The following is a 15,746-nucleotide window of genomic DNA, read 5'->3' on the forward strand; positions in this document are numbered from 1 at the left end:
TGCCTGGGCCCCGCACCCGGCGGCAGGCCCGGGCGGCCTCCCCTTCCTGTCAGGGCCGGCGGGCGGCCTCCCCGCAGCCCGCCTCCCCTCACGCACGCCCGGCCGCCGCTGCGCCTGCCCGGAGAGCGCGGGGGGGGGGTGGGGGTGCGTGTGGGGAGAGGGAGGGAGGGGGTCCCCCCGCCCCGGCCGCCGACCCCCGCGCTGCCAGGGCGGCGGGTTTGTTTTGCCGGGCAGCCGCAGCAGGCCGGCCCCGCTCCTCCTCGCCTGGCCTCGCCTCCCGGCTCCGCTCCTTCCCTTCCCTTCCCTTCCCTTCCCTCCCTTCCCTTCCCTTCCCTTCCCTCAGCGGCGGCGCTTTCTCTGGCGCCCATTTCCGTGCGGCTGGCCACCCTCTCCCCGCGCGGAGTGTCTGAGGGCCGCTGGCTGCTCCGAGCCGCTTGGCTCCTTCCCTTAGTAACAGCTTTTACATTCTGCCTCAATTCCTCCTCAATCTAAATCACACACACACACACACAGATATTACTTTTTTTTCCCCCCTCCTTCCTCGGGACTTAATCTCTAACCCCCCCTCTCTCCCCACCCTCCCCCTCCCCCCGGCCCCTGGCTCGGGATATAATTGAATATCACAGCACTACTCGCTGGTTATTTTTTTTTTCCTTCCTCCTCCTGTGTGTGTGTGGTGGTGTTTTTTTTTTTTTTTCCTTTTTTGTTTTTTTCCTCCTCCTCCTCCTCTTGGTGTGGACACCTCAGCTAAAAAAAAAATATTATCGATACATTTACGTGTGTACACACACACACACACAGAGACACACAGATGTGTATGTATATATATATGGCTGTATAAAAAAAGGAGGAGAGACAAACAGGGGTGAATTTCTTGTGTCTCCATTCCCAAGGAAGGGGGGGAGCAGCCGCTCCGCCGCCACTCGCAAGGTAAGGACCGGGGCGCTCCGCCGCCGAGCCCCCGCGGGCCGAGTGCGGGGCGGGAAGGGGCCGCGGCCGGGCCGGGCCGGGCTGGGCCGGGGGGGGGGAGGGCGCCCTGTTTGTCTCTGTGGCGGTTGGAGGCGGGAGGGGGATGGGCGCCCGCCTAACGCCTGCCGCGGCCCCCCCTCACCGTCCCCCCCTTTTTTTATTCATGCTTGTGGGGTGCGGGGGGGGGGGGCGCTCCCGTGGGTCTGGGTGGCGGGGGGGGTGGGTGGTTTGTTTTTTTTTTTTTTTAAAAGCAAACGGCACCCCTCTTCCCCTCCCCCCTTCCGCGCCGCTGGCCTCCCCTCCCCCCACCCGGCTTCATTTTTTTTAAAGGGTTTAGTGTGTGTGGGGGAAACGGCCTCGGCAGCGAATGGCACACGGGAGCCATGGCGAGCGGCCTATTTTTAGCCCGATTTGTGTGGAGAAGCGCCCTCCCCTCCCCCTCCCCGCATTTTTACTTATTGGGGGGGAGGGGGGGCGGGCCGGGCCGGGCCGGGGGCGAACTCCGCCGAGCGGGGGAGGGGCGGCTGCCCCTCCCCCGCTCGGCGGAGTTCGCCCCCGGCTCGGCCCTGCCCTTCCTTGGGGGGACACACACCCCCCCGAGCCGTGGCGGACGTGTGCTCCCCCCGAGGGCGAAGCAGCCAAGTTATTGATCAGTTTTCCTGCGAAGTTCAGGGCGGAACGTGAAATACCCCGCGGTGGCAGGGAGCGGGCTTGGTTTTGGGGAAAAAAACAAGCTTTTTTGCACTTCACAGGGACTCTCTCTTCCTGGGCTAATACCTGTCCGAAACCCTGGTGCAAATTGTGCATTGCATCTTTTAGAAGGGCTTGGACGGTTGATGCTATGTGTACATTTTCTTGGTAGAGGCTATAGGTCCTGCAGTAGCATGACATGTGGCTTGTTATTATTGTACCCCCGAAAGGGTTAAATTTATCGTGTTGTTCCAGGTGAATTTAATCTTTCATCACCGAATTTCCTTTTAAGGCAGCTTGAGAGAATAAAAGTCCCCCCTCGCTTGTCTTTTGCTTTATCCCCTGAACGGCAAACTTTATGTGTGCTTTATGGCAGAGGCTTGTTGCTGCAGATGACACGTGAGTCTGGAGGAAAGTTTGGTTTGTAGGTCGCTGTGTAGGAAAGTGAAGTTTGCTAGTGAAGTTTTTACTACTCTCCAGTGTGCTCAACTTCCTCGTTTTCCTGTCTGTGTGACTCAAATTCCTAACTGATTTATGGGGGGGATCACAAAACATATTCTTTCTTTATTATTAAGGCATGAGAGGCATGATCAGGAGAACAAAGTCTTTGTCGCGTAAAAAAAAAAAAAAAAAAAATCTATTCTGGGCTTGTCTGATTCTCTTTCCTGTCCTGCGGTACTAAAATAAATGTCTGAGGATGTTGAGCGTATGAACAAGGTCCTTTGGTGTTGGCGGTCTCTACCCTTTGGGTGTTCACCGAGGCTATAGTTTGTGCCCCTTTGAGAGAGAGGGCACCACTTGCAAAATTGATGTTTGGGTTTTGAGTTGTACCTGAGCTTTCGGGTGCACTGGGCAGTTTTGGGCCCTCGTCTTGCTCTGAGCAACCTGAAGACTCGTCCGCATGAGGCTCATGCTGGATTTGGGGCCTTCCTTTGGACTCATGTATGTTAACCGTCTTCTCGGAATACGTTTCAAATGAGGACTGATCCTGCAAACTCTTTTGTGTGTCCTTGAATTTAAGTAAGTGGGTACGTGTTTGTAGATGAGCGTATGAAGGGTTTTTTCCTCTTAGCCATAGAAAAAAAGGGCCACACGTTATGGTGATGGCGCTTAGGATGCAGGTGGTGCCCTGTAAATGATCGTAGCAAACTTTCTGTGGTTTCTTTTAGTGATTTTTTTTTTTTCTTTGCATTTGGTTAAGGTCTAATGGAATAGCAATGTATCATATTATTTACCTAAGATCACCTGAGCCTGTACACTGTCACTGTCTTTAAGTTTTCTTAGGGGAAGGTGGATTTGTCTCCATGAGAACAAAGTTCATGTGGTACTGTGTCTTGGGAACTTGGTGGCATGCCTCCCAAACTGTTATTGAGAACACCTGGAAAATACTTAGTTCTCACTCCACGAGGAAAGGGGAAGGAAATGTAATTTAAATGTATGAAAGCAGTTGGGGTTTGGCTTTTGGGCTTTTTAATTTATTTTTAAGACTGTGCAAGAGTTTATGATTTTTATTCATTTAAACGTGCACAGCCATAATGCATGTGCGTAGCATAAAGAATGCAATAATTACAGGAGATTCTGTTGCTTAAGCTTTTTTTCGCCCCCTTCAAACAGGTAATTATGACTTTTTTTTTTTCCCCTGTGAGATTTTTTTATATGAATATTTCTTTCAGTTTTACTCTATATATGGTAATTATTGATGTTTGTGTAATGCTTTGAAGTTGTAAGGCATGGTATAAGTGCTAAGTACCCAACAGCAGTACTTCATAGTCATTTTCCCATCATGAAAGAGTTTGATGCTAAAAAGTGCTACAGCCCTAAGCGTAAAGAGGCTCTGGATGGATTAGGGGAAATGGCCAAAATTGCTTATAATGTTGTTTTCGGGTACTATTTTTTAGTTAGGAAGAACAGATCTGAATAATGTAAAGCAAACTTGAGTTATTTTACCGAACTTGATTTTGGTTCTGGAATTTAATTTAACATGGACTTCACATTGAGTCAGAATGTGTTTGCTGTTAGAAGTTTTGTAGTGGCAGTAAAGATCCACATCCTACAAGGATGTAATCGTGCAGAAGTCAGGAAGTCCTGTAAAGAAACACGCACAACTTTGTGAACTTCAGTGGTCTAGTTCGGTTGAGTAAGCTCTGCAGATGTCTGTGAAGTTGCTTGCGGAAGTTAAGTGTGTTTGTATTAGTGGTGGGCAATAGGATGTGAATCTTTCATGACACTGATACTTTCTTGGTATTGCAGTGCTGTTAAGCACGTTGGGGAAATCTGAGGCAGTGGCAGGTGTGACACTTTTCCTTCACTAATCCTGTTCCTCTGCTCATCTGGAGTCCCAAGAGATAGCCACCCCCCCAGTTTTTGCTTGCTTTGCCTGTCTCTTCAGTCCCGCACTGGACCCACAGCTGTTCAGGGTCGTGGTGCCCGTGTGAATTCTGACACCTTGCTGGAGAGGATACTACTGGCAAGCGGAGAAGAGACAGACACAAACCTGCCGCCAGCTCTTCCCCTTCTGAACTGGGATAGGGAGGTTGTAAAGTGGTCTCCAGTCTCCGCTTCGGAGAGGAGGGCAAGGACAGGGTGTACTGCAGGACGGTGTTGTGCCAATACTGCAATACTGAAATGTATCATACTGAAGTACAACTCATTTTTAATCTAATAAATGTTGTTTATATTGAGAATTGTGATACTGTTATGTGTACTGACCATCCTTAGCGGGTGTGTGTTTGCGCATGCGTACACACACAGAGTATAGGGTGTAATAATGACTATATATTTAAAGCCCTAAACATCAGCTCATGCAAGTAGCTGCAGGTTGGGAGAGAAGTGAAAGTGTGTATGCACACTCTGTAATTATGCATGTTTGGCTCCTACAAAAAGTGACTACTGTGAGAATATACTCATTGCATGCTCATCTTTAAATATAAATTTAAGCGTTTGTGTTAGGTGAAGAAGTGTCAGAAGTTTTCCATTAGGAACTATGATTGACAGCTCTTTGCAGTGTTTTTGAGTTGCATTGCAGCATTAATGTAATACCTTCAAATTAACAGGTGATAAAGAAACAGTTCCTATGTTCCTGCTATTGATTTAGCTACCCCGTCCTAAATATGTGCAGCTTTCTAAGCACTGCAGTATGAAGTTAGATGGTCTTAATTTCTGTAAAGTAGCTTAATGAAAAGAGCGACTTTACTAGAAAAAGGTTCATCCAGTGATCCCAAGCAGAGTAGATGGAGAACGCCTTATTCATCTCATAATTGGCTTCCTCCGAGGTGAAGTATGACAATGAAATGAGGAATAAGAAATGTCTTTTCAGATGAAATTGTAGGGGAATATATTGGCCTGCTTTTAATTTCGCAAAATTGAATTAGCTAACTTGAGGTAAAAAGTAGCGAAGACAGCACAGTTGTCACTTCATGAGAGTTGATAGGTTGAGTGAAAAAGTATGGAAGTCTGGTCTAGAAATCACTCTGCCAGTTTGTGTGAAAACTGTGAACTTCTCCTCCTCGTTAGGGTTCTGCCGTGTGGTATCTATTCCAAGATGAGAAGGCTCTTTTCTTCCTTCTCGTAATGAAAACAAAGCTGAAATTGTTTATGCAAAATGCCCTGGAGTCTTCATGGCTGCGTTTGAGCTGGAACTTGAGTTTTCCTTTCGTTCTGAAGGATCTATAGAACCGTAACTCAGCTTACCCTCTGAAACATTCATTTTTAATACTTTACCACGTGGTTTTCCGTGACATCCTTTAGACCCTCCTTTTTATAGCGCTAAAGAGCCTTAAAAAAAATTCTTCCTTGATAAGAAATAAGTGGTCATTCCAAGCCGGAGGATGTGTAACTGCAGGGGAAAATGCACACACCTGTTGGGTGCGTAGGATCTAACTGGCTTGGCTAGCCAAGGAGTGAAATTGCAGGTGTTGCAGCTTACCCCTGCTCGCTTGCTTTCTTGGATGGGCTGATTGCTAGAAAGACTTTTGAGAATATTTTCTTACCTGTAGAAATAATAGTAAAAAGGCTTGGTGAATTGGTGTAACTTTCTGAAAAACCTACTGAAAGAACCTCTGAAGTGATAAGGAGTTTTACAGAATTGTCTCAGCTAATGTACGTGGCGTCGTTCAAAGAGTCCTCTCTTGGTCTTTGAATGTAAGCGTATGTGGCGTAATTCAGTGCTACGCAGAGATATTAGGGTCCTTCTAAACAAGTTAGCTTGAATACCAGAAGCAACATACCTAGGTATGCTATCAGACTAATAGGTCCTTTTTTCAGGACCAGTAATGCAAGCAGACTGGGTGTCAACCTGGTTGCACTTGAGCTGGTTCAGTGCCCGCATGTGGCCCTTTGTGGTGCTGTGTGTACTCCGCACAGCTCCAAGAGAGCTGCGCAGCGCGGTGTGGTGGGAGTGGATAGCAGGCCCCTGGGTTTGTGCTGTACTTCTGCTTGGTGCAAACATGACTCCTCTTAAGAGTATAAACTGGCATCTGCATCTGTAAAGAAAGATATTAATAGTCATATTTTCAAAGATGCTGAGTCCCCACAGTTGCATGTGAAGTTGGCAGTCTCTGTGTGCTTAACACTGCTAAAATCAAGTCTTGCGTGTGGTTTGCTGGCTTCTGCAAACTCCCGTGAGGGTGCAGTTTCTGTTTCTTTCTGGGAGCAGTATTAGTAAAAGGCTATGTTGTGTACTTTGACTTGTGTTTATTGTTGTAATTCTTAAGTCTCCATGTTGCAAAGGAGCAATCTTGTTTATTAGTAATGTCTAGCAGTAAAAAATCAGAATCATCCAGAGAAAAAACAGTTGTTTTTTTTTCTTTTATGATCTGAGATTCAGTTCAATCTTCGTTGAATGTAAGCGTGTATTATAGAGACTCTCTCTACAACCATGTGCCATATGCAAACATACTGAGCGTTATTTCAGATCACTGGAGGTGCGTTACTAGAAATTTTAGCTGGTGTGGTGAGAGTAGTAGGCCTTCCCTTCCCCCCCAGCGGGGCAATAGTTTTGCCAACCTGGCAAGGCAGGCAACCAGCTGTCTCCGCAGCTAATGCTAGCGCTCCTTTTAACCCGTTGGTGGGTTTGGGGAATGATTCAGTAGCTTCTCCAGCTGCATGTAGAGCTTCCGCTGAACCCCACTGACATCAGGTCAATGGTAGATTTTTATGAATTAGGACTGTGAAAGTGACTCTGGAAACGTTCCTGTTCTGTACGCAGCTACGTGCCTGCTGGCAGTGGCTATAGAGCATACAGAAAAGATCTCTGTACAGCCTATTCGTGGAGCATTTTTCCAAGGTTATGAGTTACGGATCAAATATTTACTATTCATGAAAATGTAGTGCTAAATACTGTGCCCAGTGCCAAAACCACAGAAATTGTCAAGGTTTAGAGCCCTAAATATAACCTATCCTAAAAGTTGTATCCATTTGACATTAACAGCCTTAAAAGTGTGAGCTCTTCACATGGGTGACCTATTGCCGGCAAACCCTGAGGTGGGAATTTGACTGATTGCGAGCACACACGAGGTGAATTCCAATCCCCTGATGGTTCCCTAAAAGTACCAGGCAAAGAAGAGACAGTTTGGTTTCCTGGAAGGAGTTGTCCAGGCTAGCTGAGGAGAGGAATAACAAGTTTTATAGCTCTTTCGTGTTTTTTGGACAGGCTGATTAATGCTCGAGTGTCAGCATGGCTTCTGAAAATACATTTTTGCCTTGTAAAAATAGCAATAAAAAGATTTAATTATTTTTCATTTATCATTGATACTGGTCTAACTTCCAGTCCTGTTGAAACAAATGAGAATTTTTGCTATTCGTTTCAGCAGTTGAGAGAGTGTTAAGTGTGGCTGAAAATTTTACCTTAAAATACCAATTGATCTTAACAGAGATGAGTCTGTCTGTTGACCCTCCCCCACTTCCAGGTCTGTTTAGCTCACAGAAATGGTGGGAACTTTTTCCTCTTTTGGGTTAAGTCTAAATTTGTGGGAAAAAATAGTTTTGATATAGCATAGACCTATGGGGGGAATAACAAGAGATCTGGGTCAAAAAAGTAGGACGTGCAAGATTTAGAAGCTGTTGAAGTGTATTTATTTGTCCTATATTAGGTTAAAGGAAGTATTGGTGATTTCAGTTTGGCAATATGTCCTTCAGTCTGCGGTGTTCTGTAAAGGGAAGACAACTGTTAAACAATGAATCACAGCTAATTTTTGTATGGTTGTCAACATTCTTCTCTAGTGCAGAAATTTTTGCTTGGATATTAACACAAATATGCATTCCTAAATACAGACTCTTAGCGATAAATTTTAATTAGGAAGTGCTTTGTAAAAATATGGATTTTTGCCATGATGATATTTGTGAATCTGTAACATATTTACTTTGGGGTTACGTTTGTTCAGATGTAATACATCTTTAATGTACTTTTAAAGCAAAGTTAGCACAGATGTGGATGGATGAAAATGAGGAACAGTGTTGTCAACCATCTATTAATGTTGAAGTCGAATAAATTGTGCTAGAAACATACCTTGTGTAGCAATGGATTAGCTGTTTCTTATAGCTAATGCAACAGATCTGGGGTTTAGAGAAGCAGGGTCTGTACTCGCTGTATAACGTGAATGTTTTGCTGATGCAGACGTGGTACCTGATTTTTTCACTTTATTTCAAATGCACAACTAAATTTCACAATCTGGTGTGTCTTGTTTAGACTGTAAATTTCTAGCGCTTTGTAAGATGAAAAAAGTCAGGAATATGAAACTTCAGTATGTTGATTTGCGATAAAACTTAAACAAAAATACAATGAAACAGCCTACTAAGCAGTTCTGGTGAGCTTAATCTGATAGCAAGAACGGATATCTAAATGTAGCTGATTAATAGAAACCAACTTTTTTTTTTTGACAGCTTTCACCGTTATAGTAAATATTTGTCACAATTGTTTGAGTTTTAAGAAAAATGCTTTGTGTTTCTGTGACTGTCTTCCAGGGCAGACTCTGAATGGCTGTTGATTACATTAGAAATATCAATGTGTTTATCTTACTGTTGGCAAAGTCCGTGTTAGTTGGTTCCTCTGCTGTCTACACATGGAAGGTTATTTTGATATGGATTATTTATTTCTAGTTCATCAAGGCCCTTTGTAAGATTCTTTCTTATAGTACATACAGTACACACTAAATACATTAGAAATTAAGTTCTAAGAGTGTCTTCCATTAAAACCAAACAAAAAGCCTCCTTGACCGTTCGGTCATCCAGTTGAGGTGCCTGGGCACCACAGCCCTCCCAGATATATTACTTTCTAGTAAAATAGATGGGCATTGCTTATGTCTTAAAAATGAACCCTCTGCTCTCTGTGTAGTTCTGTGGGCTGGTTGTGGAAGCGCCAAACTGAATATTCCCGTCAGTCTCCTCTCGTTGTCCCCGTGTCTGGGCTCATCACAGCTGTGGTCCCGTGTTAGAGAGATACTGGTTGCTTGTATGTACTGGGGCACAAAACTGGACTTTTGAAGACCCTGTGTGTCTTGACAGAAATGCTAAGAAGAATTAAAAAAAATATATGAAGGATAAAGAGATGGAAACTTTCAGAGGTAGCCAGGGAAAACACTTTTGATGTGTTTTGACTTGCTCTTTGATGCTATGGATGACTTCATAGGAGAGACTTGGAGGGTATGTGAAATGCAGTGTCAGACTCCGGCTAAGAGTACGACCATTATGTAGGCTGAGATTCTCCATAGTTTTAAATTACCGAGACTGTCGGCAGCAAGGCTTGTGTATGTTGGACATCGCTAAGGAGCTTCAGAAAACTGCGTTGATGGTGTTAGAATATGTAAAATCTTATTTGCGTGCCTTATGTGCCTCCTGTTTTCCCAGCTGTGATTTGTAACTACCCGCTTGTGGAATGGAGTTTTTTCAAGGTGAAAAGAAAGAAATGCACTGTTTTTAAAAACACATGTTCAGAGATCGGATGAGTCAGATTTCATTAGCATTAACGTTACTGTAAATGGTGAAAGTTTGGAACTGTAATGTACTTCCATGTGCCTATTGCTGCCTACTTTTATTTGTTAGTCTGATGCTGTTGGGCCTACTGCTGTTCTGTGTGATTAAAATAAACCCCCAAGCCCCCCTCTGTGTAATTAAACACAAGTGGTGCAAGATTGTACTGCTTTTTTCTTTCTAAAATTAACCCCTTCCAACAGTCAGTGTGGTCGTGCTCTCTCCTCTGCTTGACTCTGCTTCCTTGTCTGTGCTGTAGTGTGAATGTGGCAACTTAATGTAATATACCAGGGTGTTTTGTCTCAGTCCTGACAGTTTGCATCATTTTAGTATTATCCCTTCCTAAGGCTTTATTTGATTTTTCTAATCTCCCCCACCTTTTTTTTTTTTCCCTGGGCTTTCTATCTTCTTTTTGTCATTTTGGACTTTCTTTTGCATTCTCCCTATCTGTTCTTCTGTCAGTTCTTTAAACCAAATTGGTGCCTTTGTGTTTCTGTTCTCCAAGTTTCTCTGCTTTCTTCCCCTTTCTCCTGACTTTAGTTGAGTTTACATATAGGACTTGATCCTACGTAGCCTTCTTGAACCAGAGGGGTTGGATGGGTTTGGACGGTGCAGCCCCAGTCCGTGGCGGAGCGAAACCTGCCGGACTGCTGAGGAAGTCTCATTTTGCAGGCTGTGCTGCTGGCAGCCGGGCACCGAGCAGAGGTGAGCGAGGGGCCTGCCTGTGGGCAGAGGGGTAGCTGGGACAGGAACGCAGGGCAGGAAATGGAGTGGACAAGTTTTGGCAGTGCCTGTAGTTGATAAAAATAATCTTGGCTTTAGGCATAAGACATTGATTGAACCCTTGATGAAGTCAGCAGGAGGCTTTGGGGGGAGTTGGTGTGAGCGTTTAGTACAAATGCAAAAAGCTGAGGAAGTTTGAGTGAAAACCTCAGCACACTGTGAGGTTAGCTTTGGGCTTTTTAAAATAAGGGATTTTATGCAATAAATTTTTATTGACATTGTGACTTAAAATTAGCAAAAACAAAGTCAGTCATCGTGAAATCAGTGGCAGCCTTATCTTATTGTTTTTATTGTGGGTAGTGTTGACAAGTCACATGCCCCATTGTTCTGGGTGAACAAACACTGCTTTGAGACCGCGAGCTGGTACGTGCGCACAGGCGCCTTTGTCCTGTGCTGCACAGATGAGCGTGCGGAATTGCGACTTCGGAGTTGAAAGATTGTCTTGAAAGACTTCAAATCTAGAAACTGCATAATATATGAAATAATCTGTTGCTTGGTATTTAAGCACCATTTTTATTTGGTGTCTTGTTGTCCAGAACCTAAGAAAATAAACAGAAGAGTAATGCATCTTAAACTCTCGTACCTTGTTGCCCAGTGAAACCTATGGATAGCAGGCTTGTATTCTGTCTCTGAAGTAGATGTGCTTGGGACAGAGAGAATGCAAGATGTGCTTTTTGAGAAAGTTGTTCGAATATAAGCCCTTTACCGCAAAACTGTTAACACTTGGGATGATAACAGTGAACCTCATCTCTACTGAAGTCAGTTTTGTGGATCACCTCTAAATTACTCTTGCTGTTTATAAATTCCTGTAATCAGGGTATGTGTAGTGTAACTAAGATGGATGCAATAGAGACTGGCTGCAGGAGCAAACTTGGCATGTGGAGGCTGTGGATGTAGTCATCCAGCCATATCTGGGGGAGAATCCCATTGAAATTGCTGTGAGTTTTGCCTAAGGAAGAACAGAAAGATTAGTCTTCTCTGCCTACAGTGATTTTATTATGTTGTTGTTTTTAGTACATATTAATAATGCCAATGTAGCTCATTGTCTGGTTCAGTATTTTTAATTCGTAGAATAAGTTTTTGTCAGCTCGTAGTCTTGCTTTTTCCTCTTCAGAAACTGGTACTTGCAGTGTATTTTATACCAATACAAGAGCATTCACCAAAATGGTCTTGAATTGTCAGAGTGGGTATTACCAGGATGTTTTAATATGAAATGGCACTAAAGCTGGTAGAAATTGTCAAGCTGGTAGAAATTGTCATAGCTCCCTTGACTGTGTGTCGACAATGTCAGTTGTGTGTCTGTCTGCCCTCTGATATTAGAAGACTTCCCCAGTTTTGGTGGCTTACAGGCAATCTGTAAAATACTGCTTTAACTTCAATACAGAATGAATAGCAAGCTTTTGGCATCCTAATGTGGGTACTATACAGTAATGGAATATATCCTGTGAGTTACTGTTCAAGGTTTTCAGACTTTTTTTAGAGCACGGCTGCAGTTTGTCTACACAGTCCCTTCATAGGGACTGCTTGAATAGAGGCAATTATGGAATTACTTTCTGGTTATAAATTCTCTCTTTAGATTTTCATAGGCTTGTCTAGATCCATGGTGAATCCCCAGAGACACACCTTTGCTCCCCACACCCACAGTTTTGCTTTTCTGGATTGACCTAATATATCTGTATGTAACAGATAACTGCATTTACGTTATTTTTAGTTTACATCACTGAAGATTTTCTGTCCACATAATGATTAGGATGGAAAGCTGGTGTCAGGATTATCTGCTATTTCTGCCACTGTGTGACCTTAGCAAATGGATTAACAAATTTACCCGTGCACCAGTGATTTAATACTTCACAGGAGTTTTTTCAGACCAGTTCAGTACCCCGAGATCTTCTGGTGCGAGGCTGCGTAGCAGTGTAAACTGGCTTTTGTTTTACTTTTTAGGCTCTACTTACTTGGAGTTTTTAGTTTAGGCAAGCGCTCCTTTTGTGTTCATAGGTTTTGTGCTTGTTTTCTAGTTTTACTTTTATGTTGGACAAAATATAGTCCTTCACATTAGAAATATTTGCTGATAGTGCCCATACATGATGAAGAACCATGTTGAAATCAGGCTACTTGGTTCATATAGTTAGGCATGTTTGTGTCCTTAGTAATGTGGAAATGCAACCTTATATGAAGTTTTAAGATTCCTGCACTTTTTCCAGACCCTGGCAGCTCTTTGGGGGAGGGGAAAAGGCTGAACTTTTTTGGTGGAGCCACTTCAGGGATGGGTTTCAGATCACAGCTATGCAAGCAGCAGCTTGTCCCAGTGGCAGAGATGGGAGTAGGGATGGTGGGACCCCTAAACTGACCCTGCTGTCAGTGGAATGGGGACACAGAACGAAAGCTACAGGTGGAGCTCTGTGAACTTCTCTGTCTGGAAAGAAAGTTTCTATCCTCTGTCGTGGTTTGACTCCTCTGCCGTGCCGATACAGTGGTTTATTGTTCCTACAAACATTATCTCTGGAAGGATTGCGTTAAAACCTATTGCTATTTTGGGGGGGTATTAAAATGCAAGTGGTTTTGCTGAACCGGTTTACAGCATGACTCCACAAACGCCTGCGTTGTTACCATGAAGGTGGTGGTAAACTATAGCTTATCCGTAGGAATGAACCTATCTAATAGGTAAGGGTGGGCCATGGACTTCTTGTATCAGCTGTGCTATCAGACAAAATCTTCACAGACTGCAGTGGGCCTGCTAATAGCTAAGCCAGTCTGACACCAACCTTTCTGTATGTAGTGATAGCGTTACTCATACTGTCTTGACTGCTTGGATTTGTCCATATATAAAGTAGACGTAAGTGGTGACGTGATCTTTGTCATGTGCTTACAATTTCATTTGGGTAAGTCTGCTTTAATGACTTCCTAAATGATTCTTGTTTATACATTTATAGTTAAGCAAATTTACAAGCTTGTATGAAAATCTTTTTTTATGCCCTTTACTAAGAACCAGTGGTATCTTCCTTGTCAGAGCTGCATGCCCTGGGCAGATAGAGCGTTGCAGGTCTTGTCATGAGAAATGCTTATGCAAGATGTGCAGTCCTAACGTAGGATGTTGCTTTCTGGTGAGAGTTTCCCCTGGCAGTATAGGTGTCTCCTAAAGCCCATCGCAGTCCTGGTGAGCACAGTTGTGCTTGTGGTACCGATGAGCACATGCTTTCTGTGACATTGTCTTGTTTTCATATGTTGTTTGGACATTTTTCATCTGCTGGAAAATGAAACTTTAGGGAGTGTTTTAATTTTGGGAAATCTCTTCAGTTTGGGAATAGTACTTAAAGTTGTATACATTTGGGTTTTGCTATTGTAAATTGTGCTTTTATATTGTGACTTTTCTTATTTTCACCATACTCTACACTGAGAAGTATCCTCTGGTTAATTTAAAAAGAAAATCCTACTAGCACTTTAATAAATCCCTTAAACTTTACAAGAATGTATTTACACTCGCTAGGTAGCATGGCTTGAAGGTAAAAGTGTGAATTTACAGTGTGTTTGCATTTTTTTGGAATGACTCCAGAAAGCGTCTCATTCCTGTTTGGTATAATACATATCTATATATCAACAGATATAGCTGTTGATGTAGTCAAGCCCTAATTGTTTTTAAAAAAAAAAAAAAAATCACTTTTATGTGTGATCCTTGGGTACTTTTAGGAGAGCTGAGTGAAGCTCTTTCTCAGTTGAACCATTTTCTTGTATTCTGAGGCAGTCTACATGTTCTTCGTAAGAAATATATTATCACTCCACAGAAGTCAATTCAGGTTCTCTGGAAATGATCCAACCTTCAGGAAAGAAAAATATTAGTTGCGTGTTGAGGGAAGGGGTTTCCCTTTATTTCAGAATTTGCTTGTCATGTTTAGCAAGTAAGCCATTTTCAGATGCATTAAGGCTCTGCGAAACTAATTTTCGGGGCTGACAGTTTTCTAGTCTTGGGTTAAGCAAAAAGATTTAAATTTAATGTTTCCAATTTTTTTTTTTGTTTTAAGTAGCTAGGGATATGTACATTTGTTCAGTTGTAATTTGAGTGCCATGCATGTTTCAGGAGAACAGAAAAATGAACCGTTTAAAATGATGATGATGACGGCGTAGTGTTTTTTAGCCAGTCGTTTGTTTCAGTGTCTGAAGTGCTTTGTTGCCAGCTTAAATGTTGAAATTTACAGAAGTAGCCTTTGCTTGAAAGTCTTAAATATTTGTAATGTTTTGTTTATTTGGGTTATGAAGTTTTGTGCAGTTTGAATGCTGGTTTTTATTTTAGCTATGAGTTTTGGCAAAACACATTCTAGCATATGTAGTCAGTCATAAACAAGCTAGAGACCACTAATGTTTTAGTCCTGCAGCTATATCAAAGCGTATAAGGTTAAAATTAAAACTGTCTGAATGTCTGTGCGTGTGCATCTTGGACCTGTGCTCCACTGAGACCTTCAAGATGCTTATGTAAAAATTCTGTGCCTTCTATCATTAAAGCAGTGGCTATCTAAAGTTATTATGACTTTAAGCTTTTAATTGAGGGGGGGTTTGCAGGTTTCTAGGCTTGGTTTATGGCTGAAGACCAGCGCTGCACATACAGACTTGGCTGAGTTGGCTGCCCGTTCTCCAAAGCAACCTTCAGTGATTTTTTGCACTATTTAATGTTCTTCACTCGGGAGGGCAGGGAGTTGACAGAAGGCTGCCCTTTGGTAGTTTTATGCTCTTCAAAGTTACGCGAGCTGGATCATTTAGCAATCGGTTTCTGAAGTCTGCAGACAGGCTACAGAAGGGTGGAGGCAAGGTGCAGTGAAGAAGAGCCCCAAGATCAAGGACTCTTCTTTTAAGGCTGCTGAAAGGCATGTGCCGAGATGCGCAGGGAAGCGGGTGCTGGGTCAGGCTGTTGGTGCTGCTTCAGCTGCCCCAAAGGAAGTTTCACAGGGAGGACAGTCCAGACGGCCTCTGGCCCTGGTTAACAGGAGAAGAGGCTGGAGCCTTCTCCCGAACAGAGGGCTTAACTATTATGTGCTTGAGCACAGCACTTCTCCAGGAAACTGCCATGCTCCTGCATCTAGTTGAGACCTGCCCTTCATTTACTCCTCTCCTCTGATTTAACTACGAAACCGATGGTGTTTTTCTTGCACCTGTCCAGAGCGTCTCTTTCAGTGTTGGTTCTGAACCAAATGCTGTCTTTGCTCCCCGTCATTGCAATCATAGAGCTGCAGCTTAGAAATTATAATTTTTTTAAATATTTACACATATTTCAGGTTATTTTCCTAAATACTTTGTTTAGACTTTTAACATCTTAATGACTGAAAACTTGAGCTGGTTTTGTTTGGAACTGA

At 43.3% G+C, this 15,746-nt stretch overlaps 1 protein-coding gene across 2 annotated transcripts in view; it reads left to right on the plus strand.

Moving 5' to 3' along the window:
- Nucleotides 1–611: 611 nt before the first annotated feature.
- TBL1XR1 (TBL1X/Y related 1) overlaps nt 612–15,746 on the plus strand; it is a 119,419-nt gene continuing 104,284 nt past the window's right edge. For both annotated transcript variants that reach the window (XM_076341347.1, XM_076341346.1), the window contains exon 1: nt 612–930. The gene's annotated coding sequence lies outside the window, so the exon portion shown is untranslated. The remainder of the gene's footprint in view (nt 931–15,746) is intronic.

Source organism: Aptenodytes patagonicus, chromosome 6, assembly GCF_965638725.1.
Source record: "Aptenodytes patagonicus chromosome 6, bAptPat1.pri.cur, whole genome shotgun sequence".
Classification (NCBI taxonomy): Eukaryota; Metazoa; Chordata; class Aves; order Sphenisciformes; family Spheniscidae; genus Aptenodytes; species Aptenodytes patagonicus.